Source organism: Salvelinus fontinalis, unplaced genomic scaffold (assembly GCF_029448725.1).
Source record: "Salvelinus fontinalis isolate EN_2023a unplaced genomic scaffold, ASM2944872v1 scaffold_0980, whole genome shotgun sequence".
In the NCBI taxonomy this organism is placed as follows: domain Eukaryota; kingdom Metazoa; phylum Chordata; class Actinopteri; order Salmoniformes; family Salmonidae; genus Salvelinus; species Salvelinus fontinalis.
Window position 1 is genome coordinate 1 of NW_026601189.1, and position 10,569 is coordinate 10,569.

Sequence of the window (10,569 nt, forward strand, 5' to 3'; positions counted from 1 at the left end):
CGTCACAAAAACACACACAGCCATTTTCCAGCCAAAGAAAGGAGTCACAAAAAGCAGAATATAGATTAAATTAAATTTATCACTAACCTTTGATGATCTTCATAAAATGGCACTTATAGGACTTCATGTTACACAATACATGTATGTTTTGTTCGATAAAGTTCATATTTATATCCAAAAATCTCAGTTTACATTGGCGCTTTATGGTCAGTAATGTTGTGCATCGAAAACATCCGGCAAATTTTCAGAGGCACATCAATTTACAGAAATACTCATAATAAACATGTAAAAGTTGATAAAAGATACAAGTATTATGCACAGAATTATAGATATACTTCTCCTTAATGCAACCGCTGTGTCAGATTTCAAAAAAGCTTTACGGAAAAAGCGAACCATGCAATAATCCAATTACGGCGCTCAGGCACAAGCCATGCAGATACCCGCCATGTTGAGTCAGAGATAGCGTTTTAAATATTGACTTACCTTTGATGATCTTCATCAGAATGCACTCCCAGGAATCCCAGTTCAACAATAAATGTTTTTTCTGTTCGATAAAGTCCAACATTTATGTCCAAATACCGCATTTTGTTAGCGCGTTTGGTAAACAAATCCAAACTCACGAGGCGCGGGCAAGTCCAGGCGAAAGTTCCGATGAAAAGTTCAAAAATGTATGTTACAGTTCATAGAAACATGTCAAACGATGTATAGAATCAATCTTTAGGATGTTTTTAACATAAATCTTCAATAATGTTCCAACCAGCGAATTCCTTTGTCTTTAGAATTGCAATGGAACGCAGGTCGCTCTCACGTGTAGACGCATGACCAGCTCATGCCAATCTGGCAGACCTCTGGTTGAAACAGCTCTCATTCCCCCCTCCTTCACAGTAGAAGCCTCAAACAATGTTCTAAGACTGTTGACATCTCGTGGAAGCCTTAGGAAGTGCAATATGACCCCATAGACGCTGTACATTCGATAGGCAATGAGTTAAACTACAAACCTCAGATTTCCCACTTCCTGGTTGGATTTTTCTCAGGTTTGCGCTAGCCATATGAGTTGTGTTATACTCACAGACATCATTCAAACAGTATTAGAAACTTCAGAGTGTTTTCTATCCAATACTACTATTAATATGCATATCTTATCTTCTGGGGATGAGTAGCTGGCATTTTAATTTGGATATGCTTTTCATCCAAACGTGAAAATGCTGCCCCCTATCCTAGAGAAGTTTTTAACGAATGCACTGTGTGTGTGTATACTGAACCAAAATATAAACAACGATTTACAGTTTATATGAGTCAGTGATTGTAAATAAATAAACGAGGCCCTTATCTATGGACTTTACATAACTGGGCAGGGGCACAGCCATTGGTGGGCCCTGGAGGGCATACGCCCACCCATTGCGGAGCCAGGCCCAGCCAATCAGAATTAGTTTTTCCTCACAAAGGGCTTCATTACAAAGAGAAATACAACTCGGGTGGCTGGTCTCAGACGATGTGGAGGTCCTGGGCTGGCGTCGTTATATGTGGACTGTGGTTGTGAGGCCAGTTGGATGTACTGCCAAATTCTCTAAAATTACGTTGGAGGCGGCTTCTGGTAGAGAATTTAACATTCAATTATCTGGTAACAGCTCCAGTGGATATTCCTGCAGTCAGCATGCCAATTGCACGCTCCCTCAAAACGTGAGACATCTGTGGCATTGTGTTGTGTGACAGAACTGCACATTTTATTTTTATTTTTATTTCACCTTTATTTAACCAGGTAGGCTAGTTGAGAACAAGTTCTCATTTGCAACTGCGACCTGGCCAAGATAAAGCATAGCAGTGTGAACAGACAACAACACAGAGTTACACATGGAGTAAACAATAGACGAGTCAATAACATGGTAGAAAAAAGAGAATCTATATACAATGTGTGCAAAGGCCTTTTATTTTAGAGGCCTTAGAGGCCTTTTAGAGGCCTTTTATTCTCCCCAGCACAAGGTGCACCTGTGTAATGATCATACTGTTTAATCAGCTTGATATGCCAAACCTGTCAGGTGGATGGATTATCTTGGCAAAGAATAAATGTTAACTAACAGGGATGTAAAAAATTCTGCAATCTTTTTTTTCAGCTCATGAAACATCCAACACTTTACATGTTGCGTTTAAATTTTTGTTTATTGTAGTTTCTCTCAGTTTTAGGAACATCTTGCCAAATATTTCACTTTATTTTTTTCTTTACCCAAAATATCACATCAGCGATAGTCAAAATGTTAAATCTGTGAACGTCTAAATAATAAATTGGGCCATTTAAACAGCATGTGTCGAACCCTTTCGACAACGGGGAGATTTTACTGATGTGCTTTGTGTCTTCGATGTAAAAATAAGTTTTGGACTTCCACTTAAAATTACTTATTTACTTATTTTATGTTTAAGGAAGTGTGTACAGTTGTGGCCAAACGTTTTGAGAATGACACAAATATGAATTTTCACAGTCTGCTGCCTCAGTTTGTATCATGGCAATTTGCATATACTCCAGAATGTTATGAATAGTGATCAGATGAGTTGTAATTAATTGCAAAGTCCCTCTTTGCCATGCAAATGAACTGAATCCCCCCCAAAACTGGAAGCTTCAAAAGGAGGGTGGTGCTTGGAATCATTGTTCTTCCTCTGTCACCCATGGTTACCTGCAAGGGAACACGTGCCGTCATCATTGCTTTGCACAAAAAAGGCTTCACAGGAAATGATATTGCTGCCAGTAAGATTGCACCTAAATCAACCATTTATCAGATCATCAAGAACTTCAAGGAGAGCGGTTCAATTGTTGTGAACAAGGCTTCAGAGCGGTTTAATTGTTGTGAAGAAGGCTTCAGGGAACCCAAGAAAGTCCAGCAAGCGCCAGGACCGTCTTCTAAAGTTGATTCAGCAGCGGGATCAGGGCACCACCAGTACAGAGCTTGCTCAGGAATGGCAGCAGGCAGGTGTGAGTGCATCTGCACACAGACTGATATTCTGCAAAGGGTACAGGGATTGGACTGCTGAGGACTGGGGTAAAGTCATTTTCTCTGATGAATCCCCTTTTAGATTGCTTGGGGCATCTGGAAACAAGCTTGTCCGGAGAAGACAAGGTGAGCGCTTCCATCAGTCCTGTGTCATGCCAACGGTAAAGAATTCTGAGACCATTTATGTGTGGGGTTGCTTTCAGCCAAGGGTGTGGGCTCACTCACAATGTTGCCTAAGAACACAGCCATGAATAAGGAATGCCACCAACAAATCCTCCGAGAGCAACTTCTCCCAACCATCCAGTAACAGTTCGGTGACGAGCAATGTCTTTTCCAGCATGATGGAACACCTTGCCATAAGGCAAACGTGATAAGTGGCTCGGGGGAACAAAACATCAATATTTTGGGTACATGGCCAGGAATCTCCCCAGACCTTAATCCCGTTGAGAACTTGTGGTCAATCCTCAAGAGGCGGGTGGACAAACAAAAACCCACAAATTCTGACAAACTCCAAGCATTGATTATGCAAGAATGGGCTGCCATCAGTCAGGATGTTTTAGCCCACAAGTTAATTGACACCAGGGTGGATTGCAGAGGTATTGAAAAAGGTCAACACTGCAAATATTGACTCTTCAATCAATCAATCAAGTTTATTTTATATAGCCCTTCGTACATCAGCTTATATCTCGAAGTGCTGTACAGAACCCCAGCCTAAAACCCCAAACAGCAAGCAATGCAGGTGTAGAAGCACGGTGGCTAGAAAAAACTCCCTAGAAAGGCCAAAACCTAGGAAGAAACCTAGAGAGGAACCAGGCTATGATGGGTGGCCAGTCCTCTTCTGGCTGTGCCGGGTGGAGATTATAACAGAACATGGCCAAGATGTTCAAAATGTTCATAAGTGACAAGCATGGTCAAATAATAATCAGGAATAAATGTCAGTTGGCTTTTCATAGCCGATAATTAAGAGTTGAAAACAGCAGGTCTGGGACAGGTAGGGGTTCCATAACCGCAGGCAGAACAGTTGAAACTGGGATAGCAGCAAGGCCAGGTGAACTGGGGACAGCAAGGAGTCATCATGCCCGGTAGTCCTGACGTATGGTCCTAGGGCTCAGTTCCTCCGAGAGAGAGAGAGAGAGAGGAAAGAATTAGAGAGAGCCAAGATGTTCAAAATGTTCATAAATGACAAGCATGGTCAAATAATAATCAGGAATAAATGTCAGTTGGCTTTTCATAGCCGATCATTAAGAGTTGAAAACAGCAGGTCTGGGACAGGTAGGGGTTCCATAACCGCAGGCAGAACAGTTGAAACTGGGACAGCAGCAAGGCCAGGTGAACTGGGGACAGCAAGGAGTCATCATGCCCGGTAGTCCTGACGTATGGTCCTAGGGCTCAGGTCCTCCGAGAGAGAGAAAGAAAGAGAGAAGGAGAGAATTAGAGAGAGCATAGTTAAATTCACACAGGACACTGGATAAGACAGGAGAAGTACTCCAGATATAACCAACTGGCCCTAGCCCCCCGACACAAACTACTGCAGCATAAATACTGGAGGCTGAGACAGGAGGGGTCAGGAGACACTGTGGCCCCATCCGATGATACCCCCGGACAGGGCCAAACAGGAAGGATATAACCCCACCCACTTTGCCAAAGCACAGCCCCCGCACCACTAGAGGGATATCTTCAGCCACCAACTTACAATCCTGAGACAAGGCCGAGTATAGCCCACAAAGATCTCCACCACAGCACAAACCAAGGGGGGGCGCCAACCCAGACAGGAAGATCACGTCGGTAACTCAACCCACTCAAGTGACGCACCCCTCCTAGGGACGGCATGAAAGAGCACCAGTAAGCCAGTGACTTAGCCCCTGTAATAGGGTTAGAGGTAGAGAATCCCAGTGGAGGGGAACCGGCCAGGCAGAGACAGCAAGGGCGGTTCGTTGCTCCAGAGCCTTTCCGTTCACCTTCACACTCCTGGGCCAGACTACACTCAATCATATGACCTACTGAAGAGAAAAGTCTTCAGTAAAGACTTAAAGGTTGAGACCGAGTCTGCGTCTCTCACATGGGTAGGCAGACCATTCCATAAAAATGGAGATCTATAGGAGAAAGCCCTGCCTCCAGCTGTTTGCTTAGGAATTCTTGGGACAATTAGGAGGCCTGCGTCTTGTGACCGTAGCGTACGTGTAGGTATGTACGGCAGGACCAACTCGGAAATATAGGTAGGAGCAAGCCCATGTAATGCTTTATAGGTTAACAGTAAAACCTTGAAATCAGCCCTTGCCTTAACAGGAAGCCAGTGTAGGGAAGCTAGCACTGGAGTAATATGATCAAATTTCTTGGTTCTAGTCAGGATTCTAGCAGCCGTATTTAGCACTAATTGAAGTTTATTTCGTGCTTTATCCGGGTAGCCGGAAAGTAAAGCATTGCAGTAGTCTAGCCTAGAAGTAACAAATGCATGGATTAATTTTTCTGCATCATTTTTGGACAGAAAATTTCTGATTTTTGCAATGTTACGTAGATGGAAAAAAGCTGTCCTTGAAACAGTCTTGATATGTTCGTCAAAAGAGAGATCAGGGTCAAGAGTAATGCCGAGGTCCTTCACAGTTTTATTTGAGACGACTTTACAACCATCAAGATTAATTGTCAGATTTAACAGAAGATCTCTTTGTTTCTTGGGACCTAGAACAAGCATCTCTGTTTTGTCCGAGTTTAAAAGTAGAATGTTTTCAGCCATCCACTTCCTTATGTCTGAAACACAGGCTTCTAGTGAGGGCAATTTTGGGGCTTCACCATGTTTCATTGAAATGTACAGCTGTGTGTCATCTGCAAAGCTTATGTTTACGAATAACATCCCCAAGAGGTAAAATATATAGTGAAAACAATAGTGGTCCTAAAACGGAACCTTGAGGAACACCGAAATGTACAGTTGATTTGTCAGAGGACAAACCATTCACAGAGACAAACTGATATCTTTCCGACAGATAAGATCTAAACCAGGCCAGAACTTGTCCATGTAGACCAATTTGGGTTTCCAGTCTCTCCAAAAGAATGTGGTGATCGATGGTGTCAAAGGCAGCACTAAGGTCTAGTAGCACGAGGACAGATGCAGGGCCTCGGTCTGACGCCATTAAAAGGTCATTTACCACCTTCACAAGTGCAGTCTCAGTGCTATGATGGGGTCTAAAACCAGACTGAAGCATTTCGTATACATTGTTTTTCTTCAGGAAGGCAGTGAGTTGCTGCGCAACAGCTTTTTCTAAAATTTTTGAGAGGAATGGAAGATTCGATACAGGCCGATAGTTTTTTATATTTTCCGGGTCAAGGTTTGGCTTTTTCAAGAGAGGCTTTATTACTGCCACTTTTAGTGAGTTTGGTACACATCCGGTGGATAGAGAGCCGTTTATTATGTTCAACATAGGAGGGCCAAGCACAGGAAGCAGCTCTTTCAGTAGTTTAGTAGGAATAGGATCCAGTATGCAGCTTGAAGGTTTAGAGGCCATGATTATTTTCATCATTGTGTCAAGAGATATAGTACTAAAACACTTAAGTGTCTCTCCCGATCCCAGGGCCTGGCAGAGCTGTGCAGATCCAGGACAGCTAAGCCCTGGAGGAATACGCAGATTTAAAGAGGAGTCCGTAATTTGCTTTCTAATGATCATGATCTTTTCCTCAAAGAAGTTCATGAATTTATTACTGCTGAAGTGAAAGCCATCCTCTCTTGGGGAATGCTGCTTTTTAGTTAGCTTTGCAACAGTATCAAAAAGAAATTTTGGATTGTTCTTATTTTCCTCAATTAAGTTGGAAAAGTAAGATGATCGAGCAGCAGTGAGGGCTCTTCGATACTGCACGGTACTGTCTTTCCATGCTAGTCGGAAGACTTCCAGTTTGGTGTGGCGCCATTTGCGTTCCAATTTTCTGGAAGCTTGCTTCAGAGCTCGGGTATTTTCTGTATACCAGGGAGCTAGTTTCTTGTGACAAATGTTTTTCGTTTTTAGGGGTGCAACTGCATCTAGGGTATTGCGCAAGGTTAAATTGAGTTCCTCGGTTAGGTGGTTAACTTCTACTGCCTCAGAAACCCGGATCCGGGAGCACCCCCCACCCCCCACACACTGTTTAGCATAGCTAGCATAGCTTCACAAGTAGATAGTAGCATCTAAATATCATTAAATCACAAGTCCAAGACACCAGATGAAAGATACAGATCTTGTGAATAAAGCCACCATTTCCGATTTTTAAAATGTTTTACAGGGAAGACACAATATGTAAAGATGTACATCTATTACCTAAAAACACATTAGCATAATCCACCATCTTTTATTTGTCCACCAACACCAGTAGCCATCACCAATTCGGCTAAACTAAGATATTTATAGCCCCTAACCAACAAAAAAACTCATTAGATGACAGTCTGATAACATATTTATGGTATGGGATAGGTTTTGTTAGAAAAATGTGCATATTTCAGGTAGCTGCCATAGGTTACAATTGCACCCACCGTCACAAATGGACTAGAATAATTACAATGAGCAACGTGTTTACCTAACTACTAATCATCAAACATTTCGTAAAAATACACAGCATACACTAATCGAAAGACACAGATCCTGTGAATACAGACAATATTTCAGATTTTCTAAGTGTCTTACAGCGAAAACACAATAAATCGTTATATTAGCATAGCACATAGCACATAGCAGCCCAGCATTGATTCTAGCCAAAGTGAGCGATAAAAGTCAACATCGCCAAAAGATATTAATTTTTTCACTAACCTTCTCAGAATTCTTCCGATGACACTCCTGTAACATCATTTTACAATATACATATACAGTTTGTTCGAAAAGGTGCATATTTAGCCATACAAAACCGTGGTTACACAATGAAAATAGTAGCAAAACAAGCCTGAAAATGTCGGTCGCCATCTTTCAGAGTGATCTAGTTTAATTAATAGCTAATCATATACTTGACTAAAAAATACAGGGTTTACAGGAATCGAAAGACAAATTAGTTCTTAATGCAACCGCTGATTTACATTTTTAAAATTATCCTTACTTTTCAATACAGGGTTCGCCAAGTGAAGCTATACCAAACAAAATGGCGAAATATGCGTTTAAAATATTTCGACAGAAACACGATTTATCATATTAAATATTGCTTACTTTGAGGTGTTCTTCCATCAGATTCTTGGGCAATGTATCCTTTCTATGTTATAAACGTCTTTTGGTCGATAGATGTCCTCTGTCCTTCGAAATGTCCACCACCAACGACCGACACCCCAAAACGTGTCCAAAGTTTCAGAGTGCACAACAAATAAATTCCTCTAAAATCGCACTAAACGGATATAAATTGCTATAAAACGGTTCAAATTAACTACATTATGATGTTTTTAACACCTAAAACGAGTAAAAACATGACCGGAGAAATATTGCTGGTTAGAAAACGATTTGGAACGAGGCAGGTCCGATGCCCTTCACGCTTCAGGCGCACGACGAGAAAGGGCGGTCTCTATACATTTTGGTCTTTTATACTGGCTGTGAATATCCCATCGATTCCATTGAAAGCGTGATGACGTACAGACACCCAGAGGAAGACGTAGGCAGTGTCGGTTTCTTCATAGCATTCACTGTCGCCTTAAAAACAGACCCCAGATCAGAGGTAAAAAAAATTGAAATCTGAACCCTGTCATGAAAAGTGCTGTAGAAATTGTTCTGTACAACTCAGAGACAAAATTTCAACTTCTATAGAAACTAGAAGGTGTTTTCTATCCAATAATAACAATAATATGCATATTGTACGATCAAGAATTTAGCACGAGGCAGTTTAATTTGGAGACACAAATATGCTAATGCGGAACAGCACCCCCTATAGTTCCAAGAGGTTAACTGATTTTTGTCCTCTGACGTCCTTGGGTAGGCAGCAGGAGTCTGGAAGGGCATCAAGGAATTTTTGTGTTGTCTGAGAATTTATAGCACGACTTTTGATGCTCCTTGGTTGGAGTCTGAGCAGATTATTTGTTGTGATTTCAAACGTAATAAAATGGTGGTCCGATAGTCCAGGATTATGAGGAAAAACATTAAGATCTACAACATTTATTCCATGGGACAAAACTAGGTCCAGAGACATGTTGGACAAAACCCACTGAGTCGATGATGGCTCCGAAAGCCTTTTGGAGTGGGTCTGTGGACTTTTCCATATGAATATTAAAATCACCAAAAATTAGAATATTATCTGCTATGACTACAAGGTCCGATAGGAATTCAGGGAACTCAGAGAGGAACGCTGTATATGGCCCAGGAGGCCTGTAAACAGTAGCTATAAAAAGTGATTGAGTAGGCTGCATTGATTTCATGACTAGAAGCTCAAAAGACGAAAATGTAATTTTATTTTTTGTAAATTGAAATTTGCTATCGTAAATGTTAGCAACACCTCCGCCTTTGCGGGATGCACAGGGGATATGGTCACTAGTGTAACCAGGAGGTAAGGCCTCATTTAACACAGTAAATTCATCAGGCTTAAGCCATGTTTCAGTCAGGCCAATCACATCAAGATTGTGATCAGTGATTAGTTAATTGACTATAACTGCCTTTGAAGTGAGGGATCTAACATTAATTAACCCTATTTTGTGATGTGAGGTATCACGATCTCTTTCAATAATGGCAGGAATGGAGGAGGTCTTTATCCTAATGAGATTGCTAAGGCGAACACCGCCATGTTTAGTTTTGCCCAACCTAGTTCGAGGCACAGACTCAATGGGGATGGCTGAGCTGACTACACTGACTATGCTAGTGGCAGACTCCACTAAGCTGGCAGGTTGGCTAACAGCCTGCCTCCTGGCCTGCACCCTATTTCATTGTGGAGTTAAAGCCCTGTCTATGTTGGTAGATAAGATGAGAGCACCCCTCCAGCTAGGATGGAGTCCGTTACTCCTCAGCAGGTCAGGCTTGGTCCTGTTTGTGGGTGAGTCCCAGAAAGAGGGCCAATTATCTACAAATTCTATCTTTTGGGAGGGGCAGAAAACAGTTTTCAACCAGCGATTGCGTTGTGAGACTCTGCTGTAGAGCTCGTCACTCCCCCTAACTGGGAGGGGGCCAGAGACAATTACTTGATGCCGACACATCTTTCTAGCTGATTTACACGCTGAAGCTATGTTGCGCTTGGTGACCTCTGACTGTTTCATCCTAACATCGTTGGTGCCAACGTGGATAACAATATCTCTATACTCTCTACGCTCGCCAGTTTTAGCTTTAGCCAGCACCATCTTCAGATTAGCCTTAACGTCGTTAGCCCTGCCCCCTGGTAAACAGTTTATGATCGCTGGGTGATTCGTTTTAAGTCTAATACTGCGGGTAATGGAGTCGCCAATGACTAGGGTTTTCAATTTGTCAGAGCTAATGGTGGGGGCCTTCGGCGTCTCAGACCCCGTAACGGGAGGAGTAGAGACAAGAGAAAACTCGGCCTCAGACTCCGACTCGCTACTTAATGGGGAAAACCGGTTGAAAGTTTCTGTCGGCTGAATGAGCGACACCAGTTGAGCATTCCTACAGCATTTCCCTCCAGAAGCCATGAGAAAGTTGTCCGGCTGCGGGGGACTGTG